This window comes from Panthera pardus, unplaced genomic scaffold, assembly GCF_024362965.1.
Source record: "Panthera pardus isolate Hobbes unplaced genomic scaffold, ASM2436296v1 HiC_scaffold_26, whole genome shotgun sequence".
NCBI classification, from domain to species: domain Eukaryota; kingdom Metazoa; phylum Chordata; class Mammalia; order Carnivora; family Felidae; genus Panthera; species Panthera pardus.
This window is the reverse complement of record NW_026526832.1, coordinates 35,799,422-35,817,941: the sequence shown is the minus strand read 5'-3', so window position 1 is coordinate 35,817,941 and position 18,520 is coordinate 35,799,422. Positions and strand designations below refer to the sequence as shown.

Genomic DNA, 18,520 nt, shown 5'->3' with positions numbered 1-18,520 from the left:
AGCCTGCTTGGGATTCTCTGTCTCCCTCTCCCTCTGCCCCTCACCCACTTGCTCTCTCTATCTCTCAAAATAAATTTTAAAAAATAATAAAAAAATAAAATGGACTGTAAAATAAGTTCCCTGACTGTTTAAGGATTGAGAATGAATAAGTTATTGCAACGCCAAGAATCCAAGGTCTCTGATTCCTGTTCAGCTCTGTTCCTCCATCAGAATGCTTTCCTGTTGTTGTTGTTGTTATTTTAAGTTTATTTATTTATTTTGAGAGAAAGACAGAGAAGGGGAGGGACAGAGAGAGAGAGAGAATCCCAAGCAGGCTCTGTGTGGAGCCTGACATGGGGCTCGAACTCACGAACCCTGAGATCATGACCTGAGCTGAAACCAAGAATTGGACGCTTAACTGACTGAGCCATCCAGGTGTCCTTCCTTTTCTGTTGTTTTAATGACATATTTACCATTCCCCAAATTGAATACCAGATTTCTCTCTTTTGTGCAAAACACGCCCCGTTTTACAACTGCATCCTGCTTACTTGTTGACCTCCCTATGCCTCCCCCTCACCCCGAAATGGCCGGGCTCCCGGCTGTTGTAAACCCTGAGCACTGCTGCAGCCTGGTAAGCAGACGCACACACTCTCCAAGTCAACTTGCCTCCAGGGCACTTGGGGAGCTCTGGGATAGAGACTGATGTGCACACGACGGGGGAGGCTCTCAGAGGAGACTGGCAGCATTTCATTGCCAACCAGCTGCGGAAAGCTTTAAAGGACAGTGTCGCATAAAAAATGAAAAATGTTGATCGAGGACATATTGCCCTTGATTGAATGCTGAAGGGAACCTGCTGGCAGAAAAAAAAAAAAAAATAGATACGAGAAAGAGAATGGTTAGGAGAGAAGAGGAAGCCAATCCTATCCGCTGTAGAGAACGTTCTGCCAATCCACAGCAAACATCCTTGAGAGTGAGATTTTGTGTTGTGTGCTAGAAATCCAGTCCTAGGAATCTATGGAGATCTTGCCAAATTTTGCTTTAGGATTGTCCCAAGCTAAGAACACCTCACACCTCTTCCAAAAATGCCTGTATAATGGGTCCCCATTATATCCCACTCTCGCCTCTTTGTCTGAAGGCCCCAGGAGGGTGGGGCAGGAAGAGGATGTATGTTTACAGCCTTTGGAGCCAGGCTTTGGGGCTTTATATTCCACTGACCCCCAAAGATATAATTTGGTTATATTCTCAGAGCCACTAGCAGCCATTTCATTGTTATTCCTGTGGGGGGTCTGGCTCGCCACCAGCCAACAAGGAAGCTTTCTCTTACTTCCAACTAGCTGTTTGGCCAGTGGCTTAAATGTGGCTGTTCCGAGGATTCCCCTTTCCAAAGTTCACTCACTCGCCGGTTATCAATGCCTCGGAAGGATATATTTCTGAGGAATGTTCTGGACTTATGGTTGTGGGAGGCTATACTGTGATCCAAGCAAAAGATAATTTTTACCCAAGATGACTCATACCCACCATCCAGCACAACGGCACTCCTCACCAGAATTCCTGGCTCTACACTTGACAACTGCCCTCATTTCCATAGACTCACATAACCTGGTCGGTCACAAGAGGGAAGTAGGGCATGTCCTGCATCCCAAATCAAAATGATTTTGGCACCAAGTAGGCGCTATTGGGAGGAGACACATATCAGGGATGCTAAGAAACCAGTGTTTTAGAGGGAGACGTGGGTATTATTTTCCAGCCTTGAGGATGGGGAGGCAAAACATCTGCTTACGTATATCCTTGCGCCTTACCGAAGGATCTTGGAAGACTGGAGGATATATTACTGGGTCAAAGTCTTTTGACCTATCAGTTCTACTTTGAGGCATGTAAGAAATGTTAGCTAATTTTTTAAATGTTTAGATATAGCTAATTACACTCGACACAACACTTTTCATAACAAGAAAAGACATTTAAACAAACAGAATGCTTAGTAACAAAAACTTAGTTAAATAAATTTTGATCAACTATACAGCGCAACACCATATAGATGTAAAAAGTGATGTTTTGGGGGGCCTGGGTGGCTCAGTCGGTTAAGTGTCCAACTTCGGCTCAGGTCATGATCTCACGGTTCATGAGTTCGAGCCCCGCGTCGGGCTCTGTGCTGACAGCTCAGAGCCTGGAGCCTGCTTCGGGTTCTGTGTCTCCTTCTATCTCTGTTCCTCCCCCACTTGTGCTCTGTCTCTCGCCGTCTCTCAAAAATAAATAAATGTAAAAAAAATTTTTTTAAAAGTGATGTTTTATCCGTATAAAAGATAATTTGTCCATATAAAAGCCATTTAAAAATAGTTGGTGAGAAAAGTAAAACAAACTTCTAAATCAAATGTGCAATATTTCAGGCAGTTAAAAAAAAAAATACACAAGCATCCTGGAAATATGGCAAACATGTAAAACATATTAACAGCAGGGTTTTTTTTTTTTGATTAAGACAAGAGGCATGCTTATTTATTTTCTAATTTATTCTCATTTAAATTTTGAAGTATCTCAAAATGAACACGAAATTACTCATGTCATACAAAAGCAATGAAAAATGTCAATAAAGAAAAAAAAAACCCTGACATGAATTAAATATAATTTGGTGAAGAGAAACCACAGAGCTACTGCCCACCAGGCACTGTGTGGGCACCGAGAAGAAGCCAGTTCTCCCCGAAGACTGATGGCCTGGGGAAAAGAACAGCGTCAGAAGATGCAAAGGATGAGACCCTCACATTCCCCAAGAGGGTCGGTTTTCCAAAGGCGACACTGCGGTGATGTCTCTGAGCCCTTGTGCCATTTTCTCTGTTTTTACTAGTTTCAGAATAGATCAAGGTAGAAACTCACCAACTGTCATCCACATATTGAGAAAGACAGCTTGAAGATGGTAGTTTATCTTTCCAAGGATCCGCTAGGGTCCTTCCAGACATGAGCATTTGGATCCTTCTGCCTGGACTATCCTTCCTTCTCCTGATATTCCATGAGTAATACTGAATGAGCTCCCAGAACATAGCCTGAGATCCAGGTTTCTTAAGTGATGGGTTTCAAGCCTGACGGACTGAACAAGGGAGGCGGAAGTGACAGCCACATTCTGAGCAGCTACGGTGGGTGACAAATGCCCAACGCATGGCATGACACTGCTACACATATTCGAAGGCAATTTCAAATACTGTCGTTGAGACGAGGTAACAGGGGGAGGTGGAGGCCAAAATGCAGCAAAGTAATACAGCACAAAACAGAAATGGAGAAACAAAGAAATGTACTGATATGGTGGCTGGTCAGTTCCATGTCCCAGATCAGTAGGTATCTATTTAGAAATAAATTCTTCTATTAACATTTAGATACTTAGTTCATATCTCCTGCTTACTAAACGATAAGCCTACGGCATGCCAGTCAGCCTCAGTTTCTGCCTAAACAGATTGAGTGAATTGAGGAATATGAATGGATTTTATAGGCTATAATATGCTACACAGATATGAGTTACTATGCTTTTGGTGTGTGACGAGTGACTGTATTGAATCAAAAAGACCACCTTCACCAGCATAACCCAAACTGGTGTTACCAATCCTTTCTATAGGAGGATGCAGGGATAGAATCAGTGGTGTGTCGGAACGCGTCCCCACTGACTTCCAAAAGTTTATCTGAATCTATTCGCAAATCTCAACGTGGCTAATTTGAAATCAGCCATAGTAGGGGTATTTACACCATGGAATTTGGCGAAAGCTACAAATCAGGGCGTCTTTACTCCCTCCCCAGACAGACAGTTATTAAACCTATACTGGCACACAACTGGATAAACCTTGTGTTATTTTTCACAGTGAATGTAATTTTTATTTTTCTCATATTTAGGAAAGATGAGATTTTTCTATTTGTCTCACACTACCCCTTTCAGACATCAGCGTTCCCGTAGATCAGCAAAATAATCAGCATTCACAGGAGAGGGAGAGAGAACAAAATGTTCTAAACATGAATCCTGCGTCCACCTTTCTCAGATGAATTTAAATTCCAAGGTCTATATATTTTTTGATTCCATATGGTACCATGAGGTCTCAGTAAATATCATTCAATGGCTCTGATTTAGTAACTTTAACACACACACACACACACACACACACACACACACACACACACAAAGTCATCTGCCATCTGGGGGACTCTGTACATGAGTCAGGAGTCCCAGTCAAGGGAACGGTGGCAATAGATTCTAAGCTCCAACCTCATTGAGATGGTTTAGGTCAACAGTTTCTCCCCAGTGGTTGAAAGACTAATACATATTCTTAAAAGTTGCATTAACCTATAGAATGATGGGGAGATCAAGGTTGCTGTCTGCTGACCCCTCTCAAAGATGGGTTCCCCTGTGGAAGAAGTTTATCTACCTCCTAAGAATATGAGGGTGAGGTGGGGGGGGGGGTTGATAGAGATGTTCTGCCCATTCGTCTTGCCCCAAGTACACACTAACCCTCTCACGAACTGGACTCCCATTTCTAGATTTGGTACCTAAACCACCAACATTCTCTCCAACGAAGGTCCTGAGACTAGTAAAGTATGGTCGATGCCCCAAGTCCCAAAGTGTGATTTTTCATGACAAGAAAGATTTGCATTAGAAAACAGTACGACTAAAACAAAACAGAACATGAAGACATTACAAGAACTTGGGGGTGATTTCTGATCTGCTCACTTTCTGCCAGGGCATCCTAGGGTTGTGTGTGGTTTTTTTTTTTTTGTCTCCTTGATTTTGAATAGCATAGCATTGAAATGATCATTTTGTTTCCCCACCCCCACTGCTCCCCAATCTAAACGACAAAAGGAGGAATTTAACCTCATATCCTCGCTCTGAAATTAGCTCTATTGTCAAAAGATGACAGCTGTATCCTGATTTCAAGAATTTCATGTCGGAATAAAACAGCATTTTTTGAAGCCATTGTGTTCCTTCAAACAGATCTGTAATGGTCCCTCGGCAAACCATTTTCAGAAGGCTTGGGTAAGTAAGATAAAAAGACACCATTTCTAAAGAGTTGCTTTTATGGGCTAGGTCAGAGTGCTCTTTCCATGTTGTTCATTCCCAGTCGAATTCCCTAATAGTCCGTCTCCTCAGCTAACAGATGCCCGGCCTCATGTCGGAACCAGATCGCGCCACCGCTGAGATGCTATCCAGCTCCTTTCTTATTGAGCCGTTTCCCTAGCAGATGGTGCAATGCTGCAGGCATACTCCTTCCTGTTAATTACCAGCCTTCGCTACAGATGGAAATGTCAGTCAGCCTCACAGGTCCTGGTTGCTGCCATTGCCTCAGTCCATAGCCCTCTACCTAGGCAAGATGCTGCCAACACACACCATGTGTTTTGTGACTGCTGACTAGGCAGGCAACAAAAAACAACTTACTTCATGAATATTCATGGCGGAATGTTTCAAGTTCTGTTCATCTGCGATGCTTCTAGATCTGCTTAAAGGGGGTTGCACCTTCCTAAGAACACTCTGCCCCTTGTTTTCTTACACTGAGGATATGTGAGGTACCAAAGTGAGTTGCCATGGCAACGTACAGAGGACCATTAAACGTCGGCCATTTGGAGCCTTCTGGAGGCACATCAATTTCTGCCTAACGTTCTTCCCATACCTTTAAGTGGCACTTAATTATTCTTGTCCTGCCATAACAGGCCAATAGTCAGCGAGCTGAACTGATTAGCTCATAACCGAAGGTTTGCCTTAAACCACGATTACCTCGTCGGCACATATGTAACCAAACGGGAGTACCTTGATATTCCCTGGTACGGAACATTCTAAATGCGGGCAAGTGGATTCCAGAAGTCCTTCTTCATCCGTTAAATCGAATTATTTTACTCCTTGTGGACAACCTTTCAGGAATCAAAAGTGGGCATCTTTTCAGGTTCATCAGAGAAAATTAAAATTAGGGCTCAGGTTTTGAGAGTACGGGAAGGGAGAGGAGGCCTGAACCCAGCATTTTCTTGAAGGTAATTCAGGGGAGACTCCCTAGGCTGGCGCCGTGTCACAGGTGGAGTCACTTAGGGTGGTGGAGGACGTCACTGCGGCTCTGCACGGTGTCCTCCCAGCAGGCCTTCCTCTCTGTGATTTAACCCAGAGAAACCAACATTCAATGCCCTACACATGGGCAAAAGAGCTTCAGGCTGAAGAGAATCATCTTCCTGCAGACACCGTGATCAACGCACCGGGAGAGCACACAGGCAACGTGATGGCGTGGAAGGCTGGCAGGCAGCTTTCGTGAGTCTTGAAGGATGTATGTCCGTTTTCACAACACGTAAATTTATTTTTCTTAGGTGTCTCTTGTTCTGGAACAAGATATCTCACGTGGAGGAGGGCTGCCAGAGTGTGTAAGGGAGGAGAGCTCCTGAGCTGGAGAATGAACTGCGTGTGGTAGGGCAATTCGGAAGACGCTAGCTGGAAGCTCTCGGTGATACTTAGGAAGCTTACGTCTTCCTTCCAAGTTCCTTTTTAAGAAGATTTCGTTTATATGCTTTTCCTGTTTAGAAGGAAAAGAAAGCATGTGTAGGTATTTTACAGGCAGAATACAAATGAGATTATTCCGAAGGGGCCCCTGGGGAAAAAAAAAACCACCTATGCTACATATATTTTATAAATTCCATATTTCATCGTAGGAAAGGATGCATCTCTAGGGTGGGTATGGAGATGATGCCAGGGGTACGGCCAGAGCTCTCCATCTTCTGGTTCAAAATTCACTACGATTGCATCTTGCAACAAAGAATACATGAGGTGATATGCAGATAAATGTTTAACAAGCTCACCAATAATAATAATAATAAATAATAGTGTTGGTATACATACACATGTATATAACTTCCTTATAAATTTGAGTCCTATAAAGGATGTGCAGCACATAATTTACACATCATGATAAAAGATACGATACTCTTCATTGTACCCTCTACATAAACAACCGATTCCCACAGAAGGCTTTCGCCGACTTTTGCCAAAGTCGTGTATCTGCAATCTATAGCTGCAATTCAACCATGATGTGAAAATTGCATCGCGTCCCTTTCTGAAAGCTCTTTTCTCGTTAAGTTTATCGTTGTTAAGTCTGACATGTGACCTCGCGCTAGACTATTTTCCACTCACACAAACTGTATTTGGCATGTATGTCAGAACGTTACACATTGTTCAATGACACGAGTGGTTTCTTGGCCTGACTGGATAACAGGATTCAAATCCTGGAAGAATATTTCTTCAAACTCTTCGTGCTCTTCGCAAGATACTGACTATACGCACAACACGCTTTTAACTTTAGTCCACATCATTAACATCGTCTCCACTACCTTCTTAAGCCTTGTCAGTCCACAAAGCCATAATCAAACTTTGATTGACAATGTTTGCCAATTTCAGTAGTATAAATACTCCAGCCATGGCCAAGATCAAGCTACCAAAATGATGTCACTGAACGTAAATCTGGGGACAGATCTACAAGAGAACACTTGAGTTTTAATAATGGCCACATGTAACAGCCAGCTTACGATAGTCCCCAAAATTTAGCCATAGGTTCCTGCAGACTAGCGATGAGTCAGCTCGAACACACTGCTGTGTGGTCCAGTCTCTAGCCTTTCCTCATCTTTCCCTGGAATAGTATCGTATTACAAGTGTGTGCGTTTACAAATATGTAAAATTACATAAATTTGCGAAGTCTTACTTAGGAGGAGCTTAATAAATCACGGAATAAATTGAATTGAATGGATGCACACTTAATGAAGCTTGTTGAAAAGATAAAATGCAAACACATGGGAAGTTTAATGACATTTGGCTGGGTTTTGCTTTGTGCCAAGGGAGACTGAACGGGAAAATAAAACTTCAGAGAGGGCAAGAACTTTCTGTGTAGTCTGGTCAGGGCCAGGCCAGGGGCTTGGCCTGAGGTTAGAAAATGGTTAAGATTTGGATTGTTGGAGAGGAGGACAGGATAATTCAGAAATTAACCCAAGGAATATTTACTGATTGATTACTAGTCCCCATAAATGTTATATTTTATACTATTAACAATCTTCAAAAGACACAAAATTATTTTCAAGAATATTTCATCTTCTAAGCAATCGGAGGGACCCAAAATAAATCTCAAAATTCAATTAAGGTTACTTAAGTTACCAAGTTTACCTAAAATGGCTCCTAAAAATTAAGTATTGTATCTAAAGGGAAAATAAAAAGTCTTCTTTATATATACATATCTTGGAAGTTTCCATAGGAAGTAACATAAACCAAAATTTGCTTGCAGGATTTTAGAGATATGTGCAAAGTCTGAATGGAAGGAAGAGGGGCAGGTATGCAATGACAGGTCAAGGTCAGAAAAGCTTTGGCAACTGCTAGGACCCAAGGGAATTTGCTACTTAACCAAAGTCTACCCTGCAAAAAGGGGGTTTGGCACTGGTGCTGGGGGTGACCAGGAAAGGGAAAGTCAGCTCTTTCATTTCTGAAAATGCAAAGGAAGAAATTATAGATCTATAAGGGGAAAATGTAGACTTTTTACCATAAAATGAGAAGAGAGACCTCTAATTCCAAATATAGAAATATCTAAACCCCTGCTAGAGAATATGAGTGAAAATAGAAATTCATAGAAAAGTAAATATTGAAAAAATGACCAAAAATGATATTTGATTATTTGATCTTGTTAGCAATACAAGTAAAAAATAAGATGCTGCTTCCTTCTAAAAAAAAAAAAAAAGTAAGCAAAGACCGTAGAAATTACTGCATTGTTGCCTCTTCCAATATGAGAGAAATACCCACAGCTAAGAATTGCTGCTAATTTGTTCCTAGAAATCAGTTTGACATAGGTATCTAGAACCACGAATGCACACATACTCTGAGCTAGCATTTCCGTGTCCCCAAGAAAAAAATCACAACTGTAATCTAGGAATTGTTATTTGTGGAAGAAAATCTGCCCCTGAATTTCTAAAAGAAAAATAATTAAATATGTTATTATCTATCTACCCATCTGTCTGTCTGTAGTAATAGATTAAAGGTGATTTGAGGACTTTGTTTACAGTTTTCAAATTGTCTGCATGAAGCACATTTTGCTTATATAACCAAAAAAAGAAATCAAAGTTAGTTTAGAAAAGAAATATACCACTTCCTAGGAGAGTAAGGTTTGAATCCAAACAGACCCAGGATTACTTCCTGGTCTGAATCTCTATTATCTGCTCAACGTTAGTTAAACGTATATACTCTTGGGTCTCAGGTTTCATGCCTCTTAAAAGGGATAATAATAGGATACTTGCAAAGTCCTTGTGAGGGTTACATAGGCAAACCTTACAAGGTGCTTGACGTATGCATGGCAGGTACCCTGGGCTAGTTTCCTTCCCCAAATTCAACACGCTCGTGAACGATATCCACTAATGAAATCAGAAGATCAAAATAAGATCTTTTCCAGTCTGCTTAATTCTATCAGAAAGCCTCCCCCACATCCTCCCAACCTAGTGAGGGTCAGGCCCAAGGAATGCTAATAAGCCTCTTGAACACAAAGCCATCCTGCGTGAGCTTTTGTTACTCTCCTGAGCATCTGTCAGGAAGGATCATGCTCTTAAGTTTGCCAAAAATTATATCGTTCATACCGTCTGCTCAAGATGTTTGGGCAAACCTTAAAATAGAAAGATAATATTTCGGACCACCACTCTCCAGAACTGTAACCCCGATGGACGTTGCCTGGGGGTCTGGAGCATAAAAGGACAAGAAGACTGCATCATCCGGAAGCTTGATAACACCTCTGCGTGAAAACAAGCTAGGAACTGAAGATGTGTCTCTGAGACAGAAAGCAAAATCAGAAGGCAGCAAAAATTTGAAAGAGGAAAACCAGTGAAATCTGCTTCTGGCCATCAGAGGAGGCTGATGTAATCCGGACTGACTCCGGGGACGGCCATGGTGCCAGCTTTGGAGGCCACATGGCTTCTAATGAGGCCAGAGTCCGCTGCGGCTCAGAAAAACGGGTGAGCGGCCAAGTTTCACCCAAGGACAGAACAGCCTTAACAGCTGGTGAGTGAATTAACTCAGGCGGACCAAAGGGACCCAGGTGGAGGGACATTTGAATCTTTCCCTTATGGGTAAAAAAAAAGAAGAAAACAACCTAGGGAACCGAGCCACCATAGCCTCTTATTTTCTCTCTGTTTCTTCTGGCAGGCTCCTTTGGGCGCAAGGGGGAAGGAAAGGAGAGAACAGAGGAGCTTGGGGGGCTGAGGAATGCGGATTAGGGACACATTGCAGGGTTGAGAGCCCGTCAGGGGTCTGCGGGTTTTTCAAGGTGGAATTCGACTTTTGTAAAAGGGAAACTTACTAGGTGATGTACATCCCTAAGAGCAGAGCACTTGGTATCTCCAGCTCTTGTAAAAATGCTGGACCCCTCGTATCTGCCCAGAAAATATTGTTGAGTTGTTACATGCTGCCCCTCCTTCTGAGATTCGGTCCCTGGAAGCACCCAAGCGGAGGGTACAGGCTGATCCTGGAGGGTGGGGGGAGGGGTGTTGCCTCTGGTGGAAATCCGCAGGGCATGGGGGGGGGGGGGCGGGGGAAGGCCAGGAAAGCCAGCGCCTTGCAGTTTGAACACTGTCCTGCCACCTGGTGGCTGAATCGCTAAATTGCAAGAGCAGTTCTTGGCTCTGGGGGCGTCTCTAATGAAGCGAATTTGCAAAATCGTTGGGAAGTGAAGCCATTTTGACAAATGTCAAAGGGAGATGTGAGCATTTCAGAAGGATGGGCGGAATAAAAACTAAGCGTATGCGGTGAGAGACAATAGCTTCCCTGATGAGAAAGAGGCCAAATCGCATGTGAGTGGGTAGGCAGGAAACAGAGGAAGCAAACACAGAGCACCCCCGGGTGTGGGCAAGAGACCACGCCGCCGAGGACGAGCGGGTCGGTCCGGGAAGATCTATCTCAACGCCAGGCTGAGGTTAACCGTTCCTACGCAGCTAAGGAGAGAGGTCTGGTAGCATTCTGTTCCCTCTCTTTATGACATTCTAACACTCATGTTTCAACACCTTCCCAAGATGGCACAAAGTCCTTTGCTTTCTTACCATTATGCCTTTTCCCCCCGTTTTATTCCTTCCCACCCTTTTCTGTATGGAACAGGTGTCGGCCACCTTCTCCTGTATGGCTGGCTGTGCTGTGTGTCTGCAACCACAGAAACAACCCAGGGACACAGAGACAACTGAGGGGGAATGGAAAATGCGGGGAGAGCTGAACGCAGCTCCAGGGGCCAGCCATCAGCACTGCGAGGGCACCGAGGAGGGCACTGCACCCAGGAGGGGCGGAGCTGCAAAGGTTTCTGGGTGTAGGTGACATCCAGGTGATATCCGAGGACGTGCTGACCAGACAGAGAGAGGTGTTCTTGGGGGAAGTGGTGTGGCAGACGTTTCATATCGAAGGAGCAGTAGGCAAAGAGAGATTCGAGCAGAAAGACAGGTCTGTGGCAATGCTGGAGCGACTTTTCCACACGGAACGGGGGCCAGAGACAAGTTTAGAAGGATTGTGGTGGATCAGACCATGAAAATAAGTTGGTGGCTTTGAGCTTTACCCTGACAATCTGGAGTCCTGATGGGGAATTTGAAGCAGGGGAGGAGAGGCCACCTGACGGAAACAGATGCGCCTTCTGGAGAGATCACTCGCGTTGCAGGAGGAGAGGAACAATTCTGGAAGCTGTCGACGCATGGGCCAAGGAGGCCACTGGGCCTGAAGCCACCGAGGGCCAGTGTGGATGAAGGCAGATGCAAGAGCTGTTTAGAAGGCAAGACGGACTGACCTTGGCGTTCCTACTCGATGTGCGGGCCCACGAGGGGCTGGGTTTGACGTGTAGGTTGGGGCTACCAGATGGCCATCTTGGCATTCTCCGACTGAAAATGAGGATGTGGGCCACACAGGGGAGATGGTCGCTGTGTCCCTGGGCACCTGGGCATGCAAGGCTGAGGCCAGGAGCTGGAGCTCAGCCTTCCTTGGCTTCGTTTCTCCTCTTGTCCTTTCTGTTCTTTGACTCCTGTAGTGTCTCAACTGTAACCTCTCCGCCTCCCCTCCTTCCTCTCAGATTGTTCTTTAGAGAGACTCAGACTCCAAGAAAGGAAGTTTCTGAGGGAGACACTGAACTGGTGTTTGAAGACCTCAATCACAGGACACCTTCCCTGGACCCCATCGCTCACCCTGGAATCTTCATTGTTGGCCCTGGGAACAGACTGGTTGGCCCACACAGTCTCCTTCGTTTCTTTTTCTTCTTCTGTCAAACCTATGAAATCCTGATGCTGAAGAGAATTTTTTTTTAAGGTGGCTTTCCTGGAAAAGACGGTTCTTTAAACAAAAACCCAGACTTTACCACAACGATGGACATGTAGGCGGCAGAAACATTAAAGGCATCCGATTTTCCAGCATGGTCCAGGGAACCGCACGTCAGCTTTGCTACAGATGCGCCAGGTGGCATGTCTCTGCCTGGAACGAATCAACCCCCACACCCCTCTTCTGTGGGCCGAGACGGCCAGTTCTGGCTAATGAACCCATCCTGTCACCTCCACTTGGGTCCTGGAAACAGGCTGAGCTCTTTCATGGTTCCCTGTAAATTTCAAAGTGTGCCTTCAGCTGCAAAAGGTCAAGTTCTGCCAGTCCTGTTGGCTTTAATTAGTCTCCTGCCCTGGGCTTGGAGAGGGAAGTGGGAAAATCTGAGCTCTCACATCCAGGTCAGGCTGTCCCAAGCTCCCTTTCCCATGGAGCTTTGCTGGACAATTTCTTGTGGGGACAGGGGTTTCATTGGCCTAATGGAAAACTCATAATGGAAACTGGAACTCTACTTGTTTTACTCTTTTCTCCCTCTTGCTTTCTTCCTTCCTTGGATTAATGCCAAAATCTTTGCCCGTTTCCTCTTTACAATGACAGGATGGAGGTAACATGTTCTTTCAATGTTATCCGAGCCATCATGTTCCAATAAGAAGGAAAATTCACCAAGTCTTTTGAAAATGACAGACACAATGTCCACAGTAGAAGCAAAGACACATAGATCCTGCTGGACGTTGTAAACGTTACGGCATTAAGGAAAGAGTTCAGACTCTGTGGTCAGAGGAATTCATATCCAAACTCCACCTCTACCTTTCCCAAGTTATGTATTCTTTTGAGTTCTGATTTTTCTCATTGGCCATTTGGGAATAAAAATACCTACCTGTATTAGTCAGGTTTCTCCAGAGAAACAGAACCAGGAGGGTATCTATAGATATATATGAGAGAAGCTTTATCATAGGAATTGGCTCATACAATGATGGAGGTCGAGAAGTCCCACGATCTGCCATTTGCAAGCTGGAATGTAATTCGGGGGAGTCCAAGACCTGAGAATCAGGAGACCAAAGGTGTAAGTCTCATTCTGGGTTAAAAGAAAAGATGGATGTCCCAGCTCAGGCAGAGAGAGAGAGAGAAAGAGAGAGAGAGAGAGCAAGTGAATTGATCCTTCCTCTGCTTTTTTGTCCTACTGGACCCCTCAGTGTACTGAATGATGCCCACACATGGCAAAGGTCATTTTTTATTCAATCTACTGATTCAAATACTAATCTCTTCCAGAGACACCCTCATAGACACACCCAGAAATAATGTTTACCAGCTATCTGGGCATCTCTTCATCCAGTTAACTGACATGTAAAATTAACCTACCTCAGAGAATTTCCATGAGAATTAAGTGAGGTGACAAGAACTGCAGGAACCCGATCTTTTACGAATCCCCTTCCTTCTCTTGCTTCAGGTTTCTTAATTTTCTTTTTTCCGATGTGCTATATTGTTCTTCCACCATAAAGCCTCCACATACACTATAATATTTGACTAGCATATTCTTTGGTCCCCACCCTCCCACAGAAGCCCACATATTTGTGAGGTCGTAAATACAGAATCCTCTGAGAAGTCTTCTGAGACTTTGTCCTCCAGTCGTCCACACACATGGTGTTCTGGGGTTCACTTTCTACTACAGGATGCAACCGATGGTCTTAGCATGGCTACAAGGCCCATGCTGTGACCCTTCTGATGCCTCCTGGCTTGTCTCTCATCATTCCTTGTTCTTCTCAAACGAGCACCTTCTCTGAGGACAACTTAGGTCCCACTGTCCCAGAATTCCAACTCTTGCCATGTGATTGCGGTTAACCGTTTCCTTCAATGGAGACTTTTCCACTCCCCCAGCTCTGGTTTCCCATGGCCTCTGCGTCTCCTCCTGTCACGGCACTTTCACTCTGCTGGGTACAAATCACATGTTCTCACATCTATCAAGACAGATGCTTTATCTCGTCCATGTCCATGAACTTATTTTCTATTGCAGTGTTTAATACTCAACAGTGTTAACGTCAAGATGAATAAACATGGAGTATTCCCTGCCAGGCTGATGCATGGTTTTACAATCTCCCTTATTCATCTTCCTCTATGGCTGATTACTGCCCTGACATCTCATTTTCTCAGTCTCAACTGGTACATCAAAGGCTGACTTACCTTTTAAAAAAAAAATCAATATATATGTATATGTATATATACATATATACACGTGTATATATATGTGTGTGTGTGTATATGTACGTGTATATATGTATATGTCATGACCTGAGCCAAAACCAAGAGTTAGACACTTGACCGACTGAGCCACCCAGGCACCTGATGTACTTTCATCTGATACAGCACTCCTCATTTTGAATGCGAATATCTTCAAACCAAAGAAAGTTGTCTTTTGTTTGTGTTTTTTTTAATAAGAGCAAATGCATGATTTAACTAGATTAGGAGGAAGGAAGAATTTTGGATTGTCTACTTTTGATGGGTTTGCTAGGAAAGTATTTCTTTAATGGAGTTGTTGGAATCACTTGTGAAAGTCACAGTCTTAGGTTCTTTTCCAGACCTGCACAATCAGAGTCTCTGGAAGTCGGATAATCTGCACGTTTAGTGATCTCTCCTCAAAATCCATGCCTATCTAGTCACTATGCAGGGAGCAGAAGTGCCCAGCTGGACAGAAGCATTGAAAATGCAAATTGCCTGGTCCTTCTGGGCTTGTCTAGGAATCAACAGATAGTCTTTTGCTAGCAGGAGATGCAATTAATCCAAAGTTTAATGTGTGCTGATGATATTTCAAGGGGGCAGAGTGGAAAGAGCACAGATTTAGGATTTGGAAATATTTACCTTTGAGTCCTAGCTCTGGCACTGACTTTGGGCAAAACACTTCATCTCTCTGGGCCTCCGTTTTGGTTTGTTTGTTTGTTTGTTTGTGTGTGTGTGTGTGTATGTGTGTGTGTGTGTGTTTTATTGACAAAGTATCAATCTTAGAGCATCTATGAGATCTCACTAAAACTACATATAAATTATATGCAAATAACATATATGCATACATACACTAATATACTAATGTTATACATAGTGCAGAGTTCAGCATCTGACAAACAGTAGACATTTCATAGATTTTATTTTTTTCCTTATACCCCCTTAATCTGAAGCAAAGAACGCAATTACTCATCAACACAAGAGTCAGGGGAATTGATGCCACTCTTCAAATGCAGTTAGACGAGAGGCGTTCATTTTTCCATCCCCTAACATTCAGTGAGATGGAGTAGAAGTAAATGCAGGTTTCCATCTTGAACTTGGAGAAACATCTGAAGCACCTTGAATTTACACACTAGACACTGTGAGCAAATGTTTGCAATATGGTCTTTCTAGAACGGATCTGACTTCTTCAACTACCGGCACATATGCTTCAAAGCTGATTTGGTATTAAGACTTGAGTAGAGAGCAAGACGTGGGCCATGCAACTTACTGAGTTGGGCAGACGGCTCTAACGCAAATTCAGAGCTGCTCAACTCAGGCTCCAGAATCTCCCGTTGTGACCCTCCCCCACGCCCTAGCATCATCTTGGGAAAATATTCCATGTCCTTTGCACTTTAGCTTAGGACATCTTGCCTTCATAAAACATTCTGTTATCAGGTTTATTAGTTTTGTGAAGACTCACAAGATCAACAGCCAATAGCGAAGAGAAAGAAAGAATGGGAGGAATAAATAAAAGGAAAAAAAAAAAGGATGGAACATCTATTTACCTCCAGTAGTCACCATTTTTCTTGCTAGATTTCTAAATTCAGACAGTGTTTCCAAGTTTAATTTTAGGTCACTTTTTAGTTAGGAATATTAGTCCGTTTTTATTCTCAGATCATCACTCTCATTCATTCGCACACTTATTCATTCAACAAACATTGGAGGTCAATTAATTGACAGGCACTATGTTGAATGCTTACTTGGTTTATAAGAAGAGGTGGCTGAACTAACTGATCACAGATATGCTGACTTCTATGCTTCCTCCCCCAATATTGAGTTAAAAAATGGCATTTTCTTCAATTGGCAGCAAGGGTGGAGGTGTGAAGATAAATAAAACTTTAGAGTCATAAAAATTATATCCAAAAGTAGTATATTTTTTGCATCATAATGGGTTGCAGACATCTTTAAAGAGAAAATATTGTTAGTGAGATTATTATTTGCTTTTATATAACATATCCGTCATTAACTCATATCCAATTAGGTAACAACGCTCATTGAGAACCAACTGTGACAGCAAGTACTAAAACGTCAATGTTTCCTTTAAGGCTTTACCTTCTCTGATGGGAAATTACAGCTGAAATTACACAAGGCATTAACCTGTTTATCATGTTAGATATGGGAAGTTAGACGTGTTCAGAAATTTAAGAAAGAAATCGATAATTGGATAGTCTGTGAGAAGGGGTTGTGCTGGATTGAAACGCACTTCAGAAACATACCTGGATGGGAGCTGGAAGGAACATCAGGACCCTGGTCTCAGGAGAACTGACCAACCTCGAATCCTGAAGCAAGGACTCAGGAACCAAGACCAGGAAACAGAATACGGACAAGTTCAGGGAGAAAGACTTCAGCCCGGCTACTCACGAGGATACTGATCTGATGGGAACTGGAAGGCAGCAGGGGAAGGACGAGGCACTTGCTGTGAGTGCAAATTCACGGGGCACCAAAACCTCTCAGCAGTCAAGAGAAATACTGTTTTCATGCAATAGATATAAAAATAAAAATCAATGCAAAAAAGCCCATGATGAACCAAATATCAAACTGTTTAATAAAGACAGCGTTGGTATTACAGATTCTTCTTATTGCCTGAGGCGCCCATCAGGCTTTGCATGGAGATCTTCCTGATCTTATCTCATCCAAGGCCCAGTCCTGCCGGAGGGGAGCAGGCCTTAGTCTTGATCACCTCGATGCTGGATGCCTCGGAGGGGAGCAGGCCTTAGTCTTGATCACCTCGATGCTGGATGCCTCGGCTAAACTCACTCCAGTCAGTGTGGGTTTGGAGCTGAACACGGAGACAGGTTAAGGTGGCTCCAGCAGGGAAAAAGGAAAAGGAAGGTCATAGTGACACCAGGCAAAGCTGATGTTCTGCTGGTAAAGAGTCACATTTGTTTTTCTCTGGGCTTCCAAACGATCAAGTTTATTGACCACCTCTTACTTTGGCCAAAACTCACTGACTCACTTCCTGATCGATACGATCAAAACTTCTCTTCCTTTTTAAAATTTATAGGTTTTTTTTTTTTTAATTTATAAAATTTATTTACAGGGGTGGCTGGGTGGCTCATTCTGTTGCGCGTCTGATTCTTGATTTCGGCTCAGGTCATGATCTCCTGGTGCGTGAGATCGAGCCCCATGTCTGCACTGCCAGCACAGAGCCCGCTTGGGACACACACTCTCTCTCTCTCTCTCTCTGTCTGTCCTTCCCCTGCGCACGTGCACTCTCTCTCTCTCAAAATAAACAAATAAACTTACAAAAAATAAGTAAAATTTATAAGCAAAAAGAAAACTCTCTCCAGTTCTGCTCATCTGTACCCCCTTCTTCAACGTTATCTATTCCTTTAAGAATGCCTTATTTCAATTTTTATACTGGTGAATGTTTTCATTCCCTGAGTCTTAAATTCACATAGAACATGTTCTGCATGTTTTCTTTGTTCCTCATTTAGCCTGTATTTCATAAATCTTCCTAGGTAACTTCTTTTTCTTTTTTGAATGTCATATTTCTCAACAGAAAAGAAGGAAATTAAGGGATAAGAAATTATATGGTTATGGTTGGGGATAGCTAAAATATTTCTGTATAACCCAGGCAGTGTTTGTGTGTGTATATATTTGTGTCTCTATACAGATACCTTGTCAGCATATTGCTTTTGATTTTGTAACTCTTTGAAAAAATTGGTATGATGTTAGTGAAAAGAACATTTAAAGAAGAAAAGCACGTGACAAAATGAGATTGGGTTTCAGTGATGTGGTCATTGCCGAAGAGGTTGTTATCAAACCAATAAAGTCGATGGGGCGCCTGGGTGGCTCAGTCGGTTGAGCAGCTGACTTCGGCTCAGGTCATGATCTCGCCGTCCGTGAGTTCGAGCCCCGCGTCGCGCTCTGGGCTGATGGCTCAGAGCCTGGAGCCTGCTTCCAATTCTGTGTCTCCCTCTCTCTCTGCCCCTCCCCCATTCATGCTCTGTCTCTCTGTCTCAAAAATAAATAAAGGTTAAAAAAAAAAAACCA

General features: G+C 43.3%; 1 long non-coding RNA gene across 1 annotated transcript; it reads right to left on the bottom strand.

The window, feature by feature from the left end:
* Positions 1–4,713: 4,713 nt before the first annotated feature.
* Positions 4,714–13,722, bottom strand: LOC109269017 (uncharacterized). The gene is made up of 3 exons (XR_002080898.2): positions 13,631–13,722; positions 13,149–13,311; positions 4,714–6,491 (listed from the first exon to the last, which is right to left on the bottom strand). It is a non-coding gene; the product is annotated as an uncharacterized LOC109269017 (long non-coding RNA).
* Positions 13,723–18,520: the final 4,798 nt, after the last annotated feature.